This window comes from Trachurus japonicus, chromosome 18 (genome assembly GCF_045865225.1).
Source record: "Trachurus japonicus isolate A0001 chromosome 18, Traja_1.0".
Lineage (NCBI taxonomy): Eukaryota > Metazoa > Chordata > Actinopteri > Carangiformes > Carangidae > Trachurus > Trachurus japonicus.
Window position 1 is genome coordinate 20265969 of NC_140924.1, and position 18947 is coordinate 20284915.

Genomic DNA, 18947 nt, shown 5'->3' on the forward strand with positions numbered 1-18947 from the left:
GGTTTTTCAGTGTAGGTGTTTGTAGTTATCTTCGCTAATACCAACCACTGTGTTTTTTCCATGCATAAATTCCCGGACAAACACATTCAACGGGAGGCTCCACACCAATTTAAAACCCAGTGTCGACTGTGCTTACCTCCAGTGGTAACTTACCCTCTAAGATAATGACAAAGTGCCTTGAGAATCTCCCCTGCCATTTATTAAATGAGCCTGAGGAAGTCGAGCCAAGGCGAGGAAATCCCTTTTGAGTGAAAGATACAGGCAGTTGAATCATTGCCATGATAACTTTCCTCCTGGTTCACAATGTGCCGGCTACTGGAGCTCGCGTCTCTATAATGAACCTCATGGGCTTTTGCAGAAGACACTGTGAGCTGCCTGAGCTGTGTGTGGTAGCCCTTTCCCATAGCCTCTGGCAACCTAGCACGCTAATGATGCTGTACTGGTTCAAAGTGTTCCACTGAGCACACTCCTGTGTGAGGATACCCGATGTATTATGTGTCCGTTAGTGTATGTATGTATGCATGTGTTGGCCTAGCTTGTGTGTTTTTTTGTGTTCTTGTGCATGCCGTGATTTGTTTTTTCCAAACCGGTGGCATCACAGAAGTCGATTGTATTATTATTTTTTTAAAGCACACAGTGGATTAGCTTCTAATTAATGAAATTTTGCTTTGAAGGCGACTGAAATAGCTGACCGGCGTTCGGAGGAGGAGCTGACCACGGTACAAACGAGGAAGTCCAGATGCTGCGCGGTCCCACGGCACTGAGTTATGAATGCGGTATCAACTGTTGCTGGAGTCATTACAGCTTGGAATAATTACATGTAATGCCAAGAGGGGCCTGATCCTTGCCGAGTACACCTACTGTGTTTCAGTGAAATGCTGAAACATATGGTGGTAACCTGTTTGCTAAAATGTTTTGTTAGCATTTCTGGAGTTCTGTATCTGTTACCCAGAACTGCTTTGCCAGCTCATTGTAGCTGGAGCAAGAAAAATAATTTGTTTGCATTTACAGTGTTGTGCAGACATAAATAAAACCACTTCTGCAGTATAACCAGCCACCTCCCCTAGAGAACGGATCAGAAAGACACAAATTTACACAGTGGAAACAAAACAAAGTCATCCTCAAGCAAAAAATAGTTTTAGCATGAGGTAAAGAACTGACATGTTTGAGGGGAACTACAGGGGCATTATTATAGACAAAGTCAAAGTAAACAAAGCCATTAGAGTGAAAACACTCGTAATGAGTCTCGTTTCAGGATGTTCCACAGCTGGGTAGTTTCATTTAGAGTAATATATGTGTGGCAGATGATGTGTTTTCAGTGAAAATACAGCAAAGTGTCACTAAGGACAACAGTTTCCCTTTGAAATATTAAGGCAAATAAAGTTTGGCATGTGAATTTACACTTAAAGTGCTGCATTAATCAGCCAATGACAGGTATTTAGATATTTTAAATGAATTGAATGCAAGTTAAGTTTTGAAAAAATGATGAACATCATTTATTTGTCCATGTTATGTTGGAAACATTGCTGCCTTTCTCACCTGATGCTGTGGAAACTCCTTCAAACCACATTTGCATCTCCGTTTCTCATCACTTTGCTCGGTCACTTAGCAACAAGCGCTAACTTTTTTTGAGGAAAACAAAAGCGGCTTCACAAGCAGCAACAGTCTGGAGGGCGGGAGTTGCTATGGAGACATGAACTTGCCACATCATAGCTGACCGGAGGGGGAATTGACCAATGAGAGATGGGAAACTAAAAACCCTGGACTGATTGGTGTGTGCCATTATTAGATTTATCAGTGACTAACTGAGCTAACGTTGCTATGCAGATCTGGTGTGTGATAAAGGGTCAATATAGAGAATAGATATTATATTCATGTAATTAGGGTGTGAATTAAGGAGAAAGTCAAATGCTTGTGAAAATCAATTTCATTTGTTAATTAAGGGCTTTTCAAATTGAGGTGTTTTTTATTCTCAAACTAATGGGAATACTAATCTAATATCAAGGGGTTTGGTATGTTGATGAATTATTCCTCGTATTATGAGTTACTCACTCTTGTGTTGAACATTTTATTGTAACACAAACAGGACTGATTGTGGAGTTTTAACAAGAGTAATATTAATGTTAAAAAAAAGCATATGTGGGCTGTGTGAAGTTTTATTATTCATTATTATTTTCAGTTTTGACAATATCTCCTCTCTTTGGTCTGGAACATTCTCATAATAGTTTGATATTACAACAAGGACGGTTGACTGTGGCAGCCTGGCTTTGTTAAAATTAGATTTCATACCCAATTACAAAGTCATTTCGTGTTGGACAAAAAACAAAATTTGGCAGCTGAGGTCCACATCCTGACACAATGCAAAAGAAATCCTCATTGGAATTAGACATTGCCAATGAGAAAATGTTGAAACCCCTACATAGACCGCTCATTATATACAGACTCTCCAAGAATATTTAGTCGATAAAAAACCAAAAGGTACAGATTTCTGAACTCAAGTTCTTAGAAAATAAAAGAAACATTCTTCAGAAAAGCCTTCCTTTTAAATCAGACAATGTTGTGCAGCCTTGGCTAAAGATAAAGTACAACATGAGGGAAGACTTGGAGGCCTGACTCTGAGTAAGTTCAGTTGAGGTATGTGATGTGGGTGACTCATATGTCTGTGATTCTTTATAACATTTCCCTACATGGTATCTCTAATCTAAAAAAGATACTTTGACGTGATGTGCAAGACCGACCAAATCCATTGCTATTTGCAGCATATTCCATTGAAAAGCAGACATATATCCCGCTAATGCAGCTGGGTACTGCTCTCAGCCTCATGCACCTTCACAGTTGGTATCTAACCTTTTTATCTGGTGTGGGGGGAAAAAAGACAGTGTTGGAGCAGTGGAATTATCCCGACCTCTAAAGTCCGGGCTATACACTGAAGAACTTCTGCTGACGCTCTCCCCGGCTAAAGGTCTCCATACCACGTCACCTAGCCTCCCCCCCTCTGATGCCAGCAGTTTCAGTTTCCTTAATGTCAAGCCACTTTTGTGCATTCAGCAGCAGCCTGTTCCTCAGAGGAAAAGGTTAAGATGCTGCGTTTGAGGGTTTTTCGGGCAGGATGCCTCCCATGCTTCCACCACAATAAAGTCCCATGGGTGGCAGGCCACAGCTGAAAGTCGCTGACAAGGCCACTTTGCCAGTAGGTCATTGTGTAAATGTGAACCAATTAATTTTAGATGTAAGCAAACAACTCCACTGATCTTGATTTTTCCGACAGCACAGACTGCCACATTGTGTGTCTGTGTGTCAGCTAGGCGAAAATGAGCCGTGCCAAATGTTGCTGAGTGTCCTGCCCGCGGGGCTGTGGATTCCCAAAGGCACATCCCCGGGGTGACAGTTTGTGACTAACAAGTGAAGCTGCTGCTTTGTGCCCGTTTGATCAATGTGAAATCTATGGACTGTTAACCAATGATTGCACCTGATAATGATGTGAATTTGTCTCGTATGACCAGCCGGAGACAAACTCAGTGCCTATTTATCAAAGTAATGGTCGGTCTGTTGTGAGTTTTAGAAAGTTTTATTTCCACAGAGTGGTGAGAAATTTCCCCCGCCAGGCCACTTGGCTACATCCAGGGCAGCCTCGCCGCTTTTCTTCTTTCTTTTCCTTTTCTTTTCTGATCTTTTCCACCAAAATCACAAAGACAAAATACATAAATAGAGGAAGAGAATGTCTTATAATCAGGGAGCATGACTGAGGAGTCAAAAAAGCCCCACAAACAAACCTATAAACAGTAAATTTGTTTCAATTTACCAAAGGGAAAAGAAGCATGAATAATTCATTGTTTCTTTAGTTATATTTTAACAGCAGATTATCCCCTATCTTCCTCCTTTGTGGTGAGTTGTGGCGATAGACATGAAAACAGACTTTCCTCCGCCCAAATAAAAACTCTTGCTATCTTTCTCTGTGCCGACTTTTAACATAATGGAAAGAATAGTATTTGGGATTTTATATGTTTTGCTTGTGTGAAATTGCTATGATATAAAACCTATAGAGGCAGGTTTGCCATATGGAGGTCCTACTATACACAGAAACTGTGAACCTAGTGTTGTTAAATCCATTTTGTTTTCTTAACAGTTTCCTTTACCAACATGTTTTTCCTTTATTATCATATAAAAACATGTTTTTCTGTGCAGCCTTGATACACACACAGACACACATAAATACAGACAGACTACTAAGAGGTATGCAGATAATGTAGACAATTAAAAATGCATCATTACAATGTAAAAAAAAAACTACAGCACCACCAATTATGAGGTGGTTTCTGACTCAAGATCAATGACATGAGCCAGAAGAGGGCATAGCTTTCTCTTTGTAGGCTCCATGTACCCGGCTGTTTAATTGCCTCAGGAATCCTTTTTAAACAAACCGAAACCGATGTGGAGCCCTATGTAGGTAGAGGACACAGAGGCTAGGGTTTGGGTAAGACCAAGGTGGTCCGCCAATGGAAAAAAAAAAAGAAAGTCTGAATATGCCTCGATCCATTTTGCCCCGGAGAGCAATTTACACTTTTGTACAAACTAAAGCTTCAAGGTGGGAAGCAAGAGATCAGAAATCTCCCATGAGCCCCTGAAGGACGGGGGCCGCTGGGCTGCCTCTGGACCGGTGATGCTTTCTTGCGGCAGGCAGGCCCTTGGCACCCATTTTCCATACTCCTCCCGCTGCTAAGATCCATACCGCACACCTTGCTGAAGTCAAATTCCCCAGACTCCCGCTGGCAAGCCGTACAGTACATTCTGACCTGAAACTATCTCTTTCATAACTAATTAATGCTGCATTTATAGGGCCTAATCTCCCAGTACAGTCTCTTTTATGTTTTATTTTTTTTCCCCATGCTGTACTTTATCATCACCATGACAGCGGGGAATCTGCTTCATCGAATGCGATGTGTTTTGGCACGCAGCGGGGAGGAGTTCTCAACAATTAATGGGTATATATGACTTGCAAATGGAATATAAACAAATGAATTTAAAAAAAGCAACATGTGCCATCGCGGCGACTGGGACATGCGGTCAAGGGGTCGGCCATTATTACAAGCCCAGCGTGCAGCGTGCAGAGACACACTGAGCAGATAAAGACAGGAAATCAGCACGGCTGAGCTGACATGTCTCCGAGACAAGGTTACATCACTGTTTATGTGAAAACGATGAGTAGTCACTTGAAGAGACTTAATGATATTAATGTTAACTTTTTCCTTTTCTATTAAGCAGAGCCTTGTAATGCTGATATTACTACAGCGAGGTTATGTTCAAGGTGCAATGTTTTAATACAATCAATAACATTTTCCTGTGCTGCAGCATATTAACTTCAACTATGAGTTGCAGTAGTAGCTGAAGTTGTAATTCTGATGTTTTTAATGAAAAAAGCAGTATATTACTAACCTTGTAAAGATGATGATGGCCCAGTTCAAGCCTTTTGTAAAATATGAACAGACACACGAATACCATAGGATATTTGTCTGAATATTCAAATCTAGATATAAAGCATTCCTAGACCTTCTAATACTAGAGCCACCCTCTGATTTGAAGCCTTTTTTGCTGTTCTCTTTGATATAACAGGGAGGTCCCATGAGTAAAAAAAGAGTAATTTATAATTGAGATAATTTGCTAATAGACTACTATCAGAGAGCAGCAAAGAGGAAGAAAATTGTGGTAAAGTATATTGATAAATTATGAAGTATCAGATTGGCACAGACTTTCATACTCACAAACTTGTAAATTAAACTAAACAGCAGCTTCAGTGCACAGTGAATTAAAAATAAAAAAAAAAGCATACTGCAACAACTGTGGAGTAGAGTGTGCAGGATTTTTTCTAAGCTGGATGACACCAAGGTGTCTTTGTGGACCTCTTCAATCCTGCCATGCACCAGATACTGTGTAATATGTCCAGAGTGAGGAGGAGGAGGAAGCTGGGAACAGAGCCAGGGAGAGATAGGGTCAGTGTAGCTTGTCTTCCTGGTGGCCCTACTTTATGTCTTTGAGAGTGAGAGCGAGTTCGCAGCGTGGCAAATTCATGACTCATCTGTAATGAATCCCAGCCATAACTTCTGATTGAATCTGTGTTAATCCCTCCCTGCCCGAGCGTGGCGTTGATTGTGTTTAAATAGATGGTGGCCGCTGATTGGAGAAGAAGCAGAGGATGCCCGCCTTATCACGGCCTCTTTTGATTTTGATTCTGGCTTCATCCCAACTGAACCTCACCCTGTTGTTTCAAGACCCAGGATTATTCCTTACTGTATGTAAAGTTTTAACTTATCTAAGATGTTTCGAGTGATCTATTTTATGAATAATGGGTGAAACCCTTAAAAAACATTAGGAATGAGAAGCCCCTTTCCTTTGTGAATAATTTTCTCTCAGAGAGGCAGGTAAGAGTCCTTTTACAATTTTATTTTCTTTTTTTCTCTCTTTTAGATAATTATAGGTTGATAACAGATTGTTTTGTTTCCTGTTTTGCCACCACCCCCCTAGATGCCTATTTCTACCACTCTTGTATTTAAGAATTAGTCTGTTGAACTGCAGATTGCTGTGGCACTAGACATCCATGGGAACTGGGGAAAATGGGAAGTCACACTTTCATGCTTGTTCAGGTTTCCCCTATAAAAGATTTGTGATGATGATGATCGCCAATCAGCTGTAAAAGTGCGTCAAACGCTGTGGCAATGAGGATGCTGCTGCTGCTGCTGTTGTGTTTGTATTGTATCCAAAATATTGCTCATTTGTCCCCTATAATAGACTCTCTGTGGTGCTGGAATCATCGCTCAGTCAATTGTAAACACGCAGACATGACAGACATATTTTTAGAATCAGTGACTCACTCTTTTTTTCCGAGGATATGATTATCTCTGATGTCCGTCACAAATAAAGTCGGCTTAGAAATCGCGGAAGAAAAGCTGCTCTTTATGACTACCACAATGCGCCTGAAAGTGATCACAGCTGTACGTTCAGCCTCATCCATCAATGCGCAGCGACAGAGGAACCGCCAATAGTTAATTCAGCTTAGATTTAATGGCAGCAATTTGCCAAAATGTAAACAAAATATAGGCTAAAACACATAACAGCCCCTAGTGTGGTTCACATGGCAACATTATACACTCTGTTTACACTGCACAACAGCAGGAGCTTGATTATCTCCTATAAATGTGAGAAAAGCAATATACTGGAACAGAAGTGACACAATTTATTCATATGAACTTCTTTTTTTTTCACGTTGCACTAAAAATATTACTTTTATTGATATTAATATTAAGAAAAATGTGTTTATTATTCCCAAAAAGAGCTTCCCTGACTGTAATTTCTGCAGCGCGTTGCATTTTGGGAGACTTCATGGAGACTGTCACTGTCCATGGTGCTGATTCAGCTTCAGAGGAGCTCTCGGGATTGGGAAGCTTTCTAGTAAAAGCTGTGTGTGTAAGTGTATGTTATGAGCTTCCTCTTCTTCTTTTTTTTTAGCGCATATAAGAATAAAAGTCATATATATTTACTTGATAATGTAAATGCCGCACCTGCACTGGCAAAGCAGGGATCCTGCACATTCACAGCAGGACCAGAATGTGTTTGTGCAGAGTCGTTCATGGGGGAAATGCCATTTGTTTTTCCAAAAACTGTGACAAGATCAACTTTTATGAAGGGTGTGTAGGTTGGCTAGGTGGGAGGTCCATCTGGCGCTATGGGATGCCCTTGTCATTGAGGAGGGACACAGCATGGACGGGCTTAAGGAGCAAGGCGACAGATGCCAAGAAGGAAGAGAAAGAGAAGGAGAGAGGGAGAGAGAGAGGGAGGGAGAGAGAGAGAAAAAATATTAACAACAAAAACAAAAGAAAAGTACACGCGTTGACAGGAGCTGCATCTGGCACCCGGGGGTGGCCTATCCTTCACATGAACGCCCTGTCTTCTGCCTTGATGAGAGAGAGTGAAAGACAAGAGCATGAAAGCAGAAAGGCGAGTATGTGCGAATGTGTGTTTTGACTGTTTGTGTGTATGTATGTGTGTGTGTGGTAGACTTTTTTTCCGCTGCCTCAGCTCCTTGGTGGTGTCTGTCTGTCGCCAAGGGGGCCCCAGCCCTGGCCCCGAACCAGCCGTGGAGCTGTGTCCACTCAGCAATTCCCCTAGCCGCTGGTAAATTAGTCCCAGCTATATGCCACACCACACCGCACACCCCTCTCTCTCCTGTGTGCTATTGTTCATGCCCTTGAGGAAAGTGTGTGTACTACGTGTACCGTGGTGTGTATGTGTGTGCTTTTACAAGTGTGTCTGTGGAGAAGTGTTTTGGGGGCAAGCAGATTTGGATTTTCCATTTTTTAATAGGCATAAGCCAAATGATCTAAATGTGGTATCTTTTATAATTATCCCAACAGGTGTTTCTGTCATTACAGTTGTTATCATGGCTGCAGTCGATCACTGAGAGTCTAATCTCTCTATATATCTTGTGTTCTTAACTGAATTTATTGTATGTAAAGTGTCTTTGAGCTTCTGGAAAAGCGGTTATAAATAAAATGTATTATTATTATTATTATTATTATTAATCCAAAGCTAGAAAACTTACAGTTGCCAAACAGATGAGGATTTCAGGGTTGGCCCATCAGTTATTGTGGATGTGTAATCAGTTCACCACTTGAGTCCAATTCCAAGATTTTGTCAAATGGCACAAAATCACAAGTTTCATTGGCACCTGGTTGAAACTGTGTCTTTTTTTTTCAGAAATGCGAACATCTATCTATCTATCTATCTATCTATCTATCTATCTATCTATCTATCTATCTATCTATCTATCTATCTATCTATCTATCTATCTATCTATCTATCTATCTATCTATCTATCTATCTATCCATCTATCCATCCATCCATCCATCCATCCATCATCCATCCATCCATCCATCCATCCATCCATCCATCCATCCATCCATCATCCATCCATCCATCCATCCATCCATCCATCCATCCATCCATCCATCCATCCATCCATCCATCCATCCAGATGCAATTGACATATTTATCTATCTATACATAGATGCAATTGACATATATGTGTGTGTGTATATATGTCAATTGCATCTATGTATATACTATATCTATGTATATGTATGTATATACATATACAGATAGATATACAGATAGATAGATAGATAGATAGATAGATAGATAGATAGATAGATAGATAGATAGATAGATAGATAGATAGATAGATAGATAGATAGATAGATAGATAGATAGATAGATAGATAGATAGATAGATAGATAGATAGATAGATAGAGATAGATAGCATTTTTTATTTATTTAAAGTGGGATGGAATGTGCTGGTTGTAATGGTACAAACTCACCCAGTGGGTGGTGGAATTAATGAGGTTTCCTGCCTCCCCAAGCACACAGGGGGGAGGGGGAGGTGACCACGCATGCCTACTGTGCCACTGCCAGAGCCGGGGCCGGCCGTACCATCTCGGCTGCCAGCGGGGCCCGGAAAGTAAACACGGGTACTGTGATCTGTGACCCCCCCAACGGTGCATCAGATCACTGAAGTAGACCTCTAGCCTGGAGCTGCAGTAGGTACACAGGTGACTCTTCTTACCCCCCCACCCCATTCAAGGCAAAATCAGCTGGGGTCCGTTCGCCACAGCTGGGGCCCTACAGCTTTGTAATGCTCAGCGATAACTACGCTGCATTTACAGATGCCATAGGTGTGCAGCAGAGAACACAAACCAAAGCATGGCAACTGTCTTTTATCTCATGCTACAGTTGTTTTTCTACATCAGCTGCACATTTATACCATTACTAACCTTTACTTTCAAGGAAAAACAAGTAGGTATTTGCCACATCTTGTTTTTTTCATACCAATGCATTATTTTCAAACTTGTAGAGGAGCTAAATCAGCTCATGTTATAAAGTCCTTGATTTTCTAGCCGTCTCCACGCTGCTTCCTGTGTTGTTCTGATCAATGCTGCCTGGCCGACGACAGACAACACGTGGTATTATAACACTCGGTCGTGCATGGATTGCTTTGCAAAGAACAATATGGTCAATGTGTGGCCTCGCGTCTCCCTTTCACCAACCAACCTTGAAGTTCAGAAGGGCAGAGACAGATCAAAACGTCCGGCTATATTGCACAGGCAGCAAAGTGCACTGTGCCTTAAGACATGAATGTAAAACTGATACATGTTTCCATGCATGATTAAATAGTGGTGGGTGGGCGGGTGGTTGGGACCTGGGCGGCGACATATGCTGGGATCTAAAATGTCACCCTCTCAGCTTTCAAAGCCCACACACACACACATACACACTAAAAACGGAAACAGCCTCCTTCTGAAAAACTGCTGAGTATCTGCAGGTTGTTGCTATTGATACGTGCCCTCGGATCAATCGCCCCGGCCGTCCAACCTCGGCTTAAATCAGACAAAAGGAGGCGAGTGTTAGATGGTAATTTCCTATTGACAGGGACTCAGTACAGAGGGGCGGGGTAGGGGGGGGCACAGAGGCATGTACCGTTTGAGATCAAAAAAGGTCACCCAATTTCTGGTAAGAACGAAAGGTGACGAAATGGCACTCTAAACTCAATTGCAATGTGATTTAACTGGAGGCAAACCTTTTCCTAGGGTATTAGGTTACGCACAAGAAAGGCAGTCTTTCTTAGAGCCGGTCTTCATTTCATTAGCTTCCCCCCCGACACATGGTTAGGGAGTAAATATTAGAATCCAAAAGGGCATTCGTGGAAATTTGTAAGTGTGGCAAGAACACGCGCTGCTGCCTCTGTTTTCCATAGTCTGGGGAAATGTAATATTACATTTGTATGCAGACTGTGGTGAAGCTGCTCCTGACTCTCGAAAACCTAAAAGATGAAATGCTGATATCATGGGTTTTGTAGATTTTTCCCTTCGTAGTTTAGACTTGAGACAATTCCCATGTGCGTCTCAGCTCCTTTAACCTTTTTTTCTCTTTTCTTTCCCCCCGGTTGCTGCATATTGTTGTTCTCCGGAATCTCTTCTATTCATATGCTGGAAAGCACCTGGCCGAGTTAATACCATTTATCAGGAACCTTTAGCATTTAAAATGCCTTCTGTCAAGGGTCGTTTGCATATCCTCTTGTCTTTCTGAGGCGAGCCGTCTCCACACTGATGAATGCAGAAATATTAAAAGCGTGTGCTGCGTGCTAAGCGTATGCCAAGCCTGTGCAGATGTTAACAAACTCGGCCTCGGCCTCGTCTCCGTTTGTGTTCTGAGGTCTGCTTTAGCCATTATTAACCACCTTCAAGAAGTCTGAGAAATCAGAGTGCATGCTCAGGTGTTCTGTCTAACTATTGCACCCAAAGTTGTCTCCACCGCGTTGATACCTCATTAGTGCTGACTTTTTGAATTCAGTTTAACTCTTCTTATTGTCAGTAATCGTCATGGAGTATGAAATGCACTTCTATTTAGGGAGGCAATCATTTTGCTGTGCACTACGGTGCTGACATTTACTTTTCTTTTAAATGCTGCTATGTTTTACAAATTCATATTTGAATTTGCAGGAACTGTTAAGACAGTGAATTGGAGACAGCGAAGCACTGCAGGAGAAGCTGCTTTTTTTATTTTTTTTATTAGACTCTGCTTTTTCATGCAGCAAGACGTTCCTGCCAAGAGAACGAGGCGGCTTTCCCCTCTGTCCTATTTTCAGTGTTCATTTCCTTCATCCGTGAGTGGCCATTTTGCACCATAATCCTGTCACTTAGTCCCCTCGGTTTGAGTTTGATATTTTAATTTAGTTGTTGCGTGGCTTTATGGCGCTTGAAGCCTTTCTTGTACAGCCCACCAACCCCTTCAGATGAATTGTGGTGGAAGGGAATACTGTAGGTGGAGGGTTCGGTGCAAGTGCTGAAAAATATGCAAACAAAGCAGAGGTTGGGGAATGAAACACAGGTGACACACAACTGCAGCGCGGTACTGCCGGGTGTACAGTTGCTCCTGGTGCGATAGCTAGGGCAGATCTCCCCTCGTGACATCAGCCCATCATCTAAACCTCTTAGATGTGATTGATAGGTGTGCAGCTGTGGGCACTGCTGCTGCTGCTGCTGCTGCTGCACCCTAACTTTCTCTTCTCAGGCCTTCTTAGGTTCAACGAGCACCGTTGACTTCACAAACATAAAATATTCATACATGGCTTCACCGACGGGATGATAAAAGTGCCATGTGACTAGCGATCGAGCAGCGGAGGCATAATGTCTGAAATATACATTTGTAGGGTTTGATGAGAGCAATAACAATGCAGGCAGAACTGCTGGTTCGGCAAGCACAACAGACGCTGCAGTGTGCACCGTGCCATATATTTTATTTTTAATCATACAAAGCCCTGAGTCTAACGACCAAAACAAAATGCTACATCAACGATAATGATAATGGTGGTCATGATTAAGAAAGCAAAGCGCTAGTAAAGTGTAAGAGAGTTTTGCGGTGACAGAAACCACATTTACTGTCCATATGGTAGCCTGTTGAACCCCATAACTCACAGAACAAAGCATGGCAGGGAAGAAACCTAAGAGGAACACTAAACAAACAGAGTCAGGGATGGAAGAAGAAAAAAAAAAAAGAAAACGCGAAGGCTCACGATTACCCCCGTATAAATCAAAGAAACGACATTCATTTCCAATCGTGGATAAATCACAGAGGAAAATCTTGCTAGTACAAGCTACAGTGTAATCAGCGAGTGATTAGTTCACTTGCAATTTCAACAGTCGACAGTACACACAGATACTAAAATAGTGTGTTGCAAATTAGAGGTGACGATAATCTTTGCTGAAATGTGCTGAAGAGTGGAAAAGCAGGGGCAGATGGCAGAGGCTTCATCATTGGCCTGTTCAGCGACACGCCGAGTGGCTTTGCCAGAGCGATATCAGCCCCCATCCCATATGACCAATTATCAGGGTTTCACCTTGGGCTGGTGGTGGTAATGGCGCCGATGGTGGATGGAAGGGGCGAGGGAGGGGCCAAAAGACGAGGGAGGGAGGGAGGGAGGGAGGGACCTGTTACTGAGTTAAAGTATATTATTCCTCCCGTAAGCTAAAGTGTTTCTATTCTCTTGTTACCCTGTTAGGTGTCAACAGCGGCTGTGACAAAAGAGTACTCAGCCGGCAGAGAAACGCACTATTAATGTGGGAAGATGGCAAGAGGTTGTTTGTAAAGGGTGTGATCAGTAGATACTCGGCCTTTGATGCCGATGGCTTCAACCATCCTCTAAATTTGTCAATTACACCTCCATTGTGTTCGCCCATTGTCAGGTCTTTGCATGCCACACAAAGCCAATTTCTGGCTGTGCTCAACAGGGAATCCCATCTTCAAAAGGCAACGGGGAGCTGTTTATTGGATTTGAGAACCTGGCCGGAGATAAGGTGAATTACCCTGTTGTGTCATCTCCCAGATGAGAAAGTGAGTGTGAAATGCACGTCGCTCGATTGAGGGGAAAGGGAAAGCAAATCACGACCACAGATTAGTGTGTTGAATTACTGGGATGTGTAAATGCCTCCAGGCCGCCTGAAATATTTATCTCCTTACATCACTCAACATACCCACTGCGTACATTTCATAATCAAGAACATTCATCCAAGATCTTACTGATATCTAGAAAACAGCTAATACTAGTGATTATCACATGGAGCAGTGTGGTGAGCAATGATGTACACACTTGATCACCACCAGTGTATTCTTTTTCACAGTTTTTTAGGCTAAATGTTTTTTAACACTTAGTTATATAGAGAAGAAATGTTAACATTCAGTTGAACTTATGTTTAGGTTGGTTTGATGAAATTTGTGTTATTGCCATTAGATAGGAGCTTTCAACTGTATATTTTTCACCTTCTTTTTTTTTTTAACATTTTGAGCATTCATCTATTACTTTACCTTTTAATACCATAGCTAACTATTCCAATCATTTATCCAATTAATTTGAGCAGTTTCAACAATGTATCCATTACTTTTAGCAAATGTACTAGCAATTAGCTGAAATATGTCACCTTTATGTTTGTCTGTTACATTTGGAGAACTATTTCAAGTGTTATCAGTTATTTATCTGACACTTGTGGGAAGCTGTTTCTGTTTCTTTAGCAAATCATTTCAATTATGGACCCAATACTGTTAGCTAAACATTTCAGCTCAAGTATGTTAGTGTTAGCTAACCCCCTCTTTGTTCATCTCTTGGTTAGCAAAATGAAACATCTGGCCAAACTTAAGCCTTGGTCTGTGGCCCAGGTTTGGCCCATATACTGCCAAATTTGGTTATTTTCCAGCTGTTCCCTCCTTTAGTATTTGTTGAAATCTGGAAGATTTTGGATTAGTCCAGATGTGAAAGTAGAATTTGAAAATCCAGATTCAGGCTGTGGAACTGGGTGTGGGCTGGAAGAAAACAAGCATGTGGCCTAATCTGACGTCATACATGGGTTGTTTTGCCTTTTCACCAATTATTCATTCAATTCTTTGCATTTAAACATTATTGTTGTTGTTGATGTAGCCTACTTGTTGCGAATGACAGGTTTGTACTGACCAGATGGACCATTAAAAGTATTTTTCACTAGAAAACCACTTAATGAAAAATTACGGACTCTCACTGGCTGCAAATCCAAAACAGCAGTACAGATATTAGTCACTCAGAAGTCAACAGTGTGTCAGCCAGCAAAAGAATGACATACAGAATTTCCCCCCTAACTTGTTTTCCAAGTGGGATGTCTGACACCAATGTCACTGCTCCACCTGGCTTGAGCGTCTGCTGTCACCTTTGGGGAAGCAGGTTGAGCTTCTGCCAGAGTGTCGATCAGCCAAACTGTCGTTAGGCCAGAGAACAGTTACGCACTGCCAACTTTATATCACTGCCAGTTTTTTTTTTTCTAGTATCTCCTTCACTTCAGCCGGTCCTGTTCCTCTTCCTTCTTTCTTCCTCCTGTCCCTTCTCACCTCCCGCCATCCTCCTCACCACCTGTCCTGCAGCCGCTGAGATCAAGTGTGAAGTTTCTCACTTTTGTCACAGAGACAAGGGATTGTGAGCCCGTACGCGAGTTCTGAAGCGTGCGGTAGACGGGCCGGTGCCAGAGGCTTGTAGGGTCTTCGAGCCTGCTGGATGTCCCATTTCCCCCCACCAGTCACCCTGTTGCTGTGCTGAAGTGGGGTCCATCTGCTGAGTGTCTGTGCTTCTGCCTTTCCAGCCCACACAAGGCCCCCTCACTACGCCACAAGTTCAACAAGAGTACAAACCAAATGGAACACATCTTGTGTTAGACAGATGGACTTCCTTGCTTTAAAAAAAAAAAGGTTAAAACTCACTGGAGTTACTCCGTGAGTTGGCTAAAGACAATCTGTTAATGAATGCTCTGGATATTTCTTTTTCTTTTAATACACACATACATACTTGTTTATGCAGCTCTGACATTTGCACTGAAGACGCACAAACGATCACAAGCTAACAAGTGACTCCGAAATGACAGACAGCCTCAGTCACTTAGTCATCTGTTCCAGCTAAACCTGGTGAAACGTTCACATATCGTGACCTGGAAGCTGCCAGGCAGCATCCATCCAAGTGTGAGGTGAGAGGTGGAGAGAGAGAGACGAGGGGAGAGACCAGCATCTGAGCAGCATTAACTATTTGTGTGTTGCGATTCAGCACACATGTTAATCCGCTTTGTGTTTGGCAGCAGCGCCTAGGGGAAGGTAACCAGAAATTTTGTGGACTGGGCTTTTGATGAACCTCAACAGCATCTCCAAAAAATAAAAAAAAGAAGAAGGAATATGCGTAAAGGTAGCTTATGTACAAAGAGGTAGGCTACAACAACAGATATAAAACATGATCCTCAAACTGGATCAACAGAGGAAATCCAAAACTATAACAAATATTCAAGAATTCCCTCCAACTGTTGAATATCGACCTTGTGGTATTTTAAAAGTCAAATATCTATATATATCTAAAAGGATAGAGTGTGCTTTTGTATCTGTTAGTTTGGATGTAAAACTGAACAATTGTATCAACTCCTACATGGACACCTCTGTGTATCAAATGTGTATTTCCATGATCAAATACAACTTCAAGGAAACGGTACACTCAGCAACAGGCTTTATAAAGGGTTAGAGTTTTCAGAAATCAGTTTTACTCAGTCATAAAGCGTGTTTATTATTAGTCGTCGTCGCATATGGTTTGCAAATAAACTAAGACAGAAACATCAAATGGAAATAGAGAGATCATGCATGTATGGGGAAAATAGCTGCTACATCAAATAACAGGAAAGTGGGAAAAAAACAAAGCACAAATGCATAATAAATCCTGGCAGTGTCTTGCAGAAAAGGATTATGTCTTGTCTTTCAATCAAAAGAAGAAAAAGAAAAAAAAAGCTTGGTTCGCTTTCTCTTCTGTAGCTTTTGTTTCCTTTCAAATCACAAGTCTAAGTTTCAACTTGCAAGCCGAACAAAGACGACGACAATTAATTGAAGGCCTTTTATTAATCATGTTCAATTTCATATCAGTCCCCGGGGAGAGAGATGTTACAATCTCACTGTTTTGTCTCATTACGCTTCCCTCCCGTATCTATTCAACGCAGTGGTTAATGTTTATTTATTTAACTTGATATGGTCTACAATGGAGGTAATGTGAAGATGAGAATGCATGCTTGAATGGAGGGATTTGCAAAGCAGGACCTGTCAATTTTGATTAGCGCTACAGCAGTGCAGGCGCAGGCAGACAAAGGGAGAGAAAACTCAGGGGACTATATTTCTTTAACTCCCTAAACCCCTTTGGAAGAAGTCCTTTGAAACATGGTTATGCAGTATTTATTTCTTTATTTTGGTGTGGGTGTGTGATCCAATTCAGTGTCAGATCCAATTCATTGTGGTTCAAACTTTTAAAAAAAAGTCCAAAAAAGGGTAACAAATGCTCACCTAAGACCATATTGATTCAGTAAGTGTGTCCTTTTGTGATTACTTAGTATACCCCCCCCGCCCTCTCAAAAAAAACCCTTCAGTGACAAAGCAATGCCCCATTTCCTCCCTCTTATATTTCCGTTACAGTTTCTAATAACCTTGAAGTATTATTTTGGTACAAAGGCGCAATTATGTGGGAAATATATTGTGCACTTTTACTGCAAGCTAGGTAACATAGAAGAAGAAATAGGCAGAACTATTGCAGCTGGATCTGCAGCCCCTTCAAGTATACCTATTAAGGTTGATGAATTGAAACTGAAATGACTGGAATCCCAGCAGTGAACATATAAATAAGCTACTCACCCAGGGACAACTACAGAATGGGCTGAAGATTTATAGGCAAGTTCAGGAATGGTGCGTTTTTGGGAAGACCTATGTTCAACCTTTAGTTTTACAGTACACTGTAACACACAGTGTACAATAAGCTGGTAGCTATAGTATCAGGATAGAGTTTTTAATGGGTGTGTATTCTGGCCAGTCTCTGTTAATGCCTACATACATGCAGTAAAATACTCCATTAAAAGTAGCTGTGCATCCAAAGTCTTACGTAAGTGAAAGTATGGAGCATGCACTCAAGGCATCACAAATAAAAAAAAAAATCATGATGCAGAATGGCTCTCATCAATGTCATCATTTCATCCAGTATATTATATTAATGGGTTACTAATATACTACTGTGTAAGCAGCATTTTAATGTCAAGGGCAGGCTGACTTTTTACTACTGTATGTACTGTTTACAACAAGCAAAGTCAGCAACTGCCCCCAAACCAGTGGCCCCAAATGCCCTCACATTAATGGTGCAATTACCCTCAAGTAATATGATTAAGTGCACAGTCTTAAACTAAAATAAGGGTATTAAAGTGGCACTTATAATCCAGGGTTGTGGCTAGGTGGCCACAGCGCACTTTTTGCCCATGACCTGCATGGGTCTATCCGGCTCTGGCTTCTGTAGGCTCGAAATAACTAGACACTATAGCTGTAATGTAAATATAGGATAATAAAAAGTACAATAACTACCGTTCAAATAAAGTTGAGTAGAGGGATAAAGTACAACACCATAAAACTAAAGCAAAGTTATATCTAAGAGGAATACATCAGTATGTACACTTATTCCACTATTGCAAATGAGCCAGAAATATGAATACATAAAGTCACGGTTGTAGAAATCATCACTGTTTTTCCACCATTGTGTAATAGAAGCTGACATCAGAGAATTATTTTTTTCTATTATTGATCAAGCTACACCACTATACCGATGTGTTTTCATTAAAATTTTTCTCCAGCACATTTCTGAAATAAATAAATAATCAATAAAACCTGGCAGGAAGTCAAAGCCCATTTTTCTCAAACGAAGCTGCTGAAGACAGTGTTATGACTGGCAGCTTTTGTTGGATAGTGTCTCTCGCTTGTGCTTAATGAACTGTGAGATGGTGATCAGTGCCCAGTTGCATAAAATATATCATTTCACCTTCCCTGAGCCTCACTAGAGTGTTTTGTTTTCCTCTCCTTGGGGATTCTTTTATGGGTGTCGCACAGTTTCACAAATATAATCCTTAGCCAGGAGTGTCTCTTTTTCTTTTCTTCTTCTTATTTATTTATTTATTTATTTTTACATATTATTTCATGATAATTTTGGCCATAACACTTCAGCTGAGTTACTATGGAAACTGCTTGCCGTTCCAAAAGACTGTCAACCACCTAGTAAATACCACAATCATGTTGAAACAGCTTAATAACTCATGTTTGATATGTGCGTAGCATGTTTGACTGATCAGCGGGAGGAGATTTCAGTCTATTACAGCCATGGTTAATTAATTAACTTCGTATAAGGACAATTAACGGAGGATATTATATTCTTTTCTGAAGGCAGCTCTACTTTTAAATGAGGTAATGAGTTTGTGGACCTCTGCCACCAGCTGTTGGTCTCCGGTCCACAAAAGGGTTTCTTAAGACTTCCCAAGGTAATCCGACTTAGTTAAA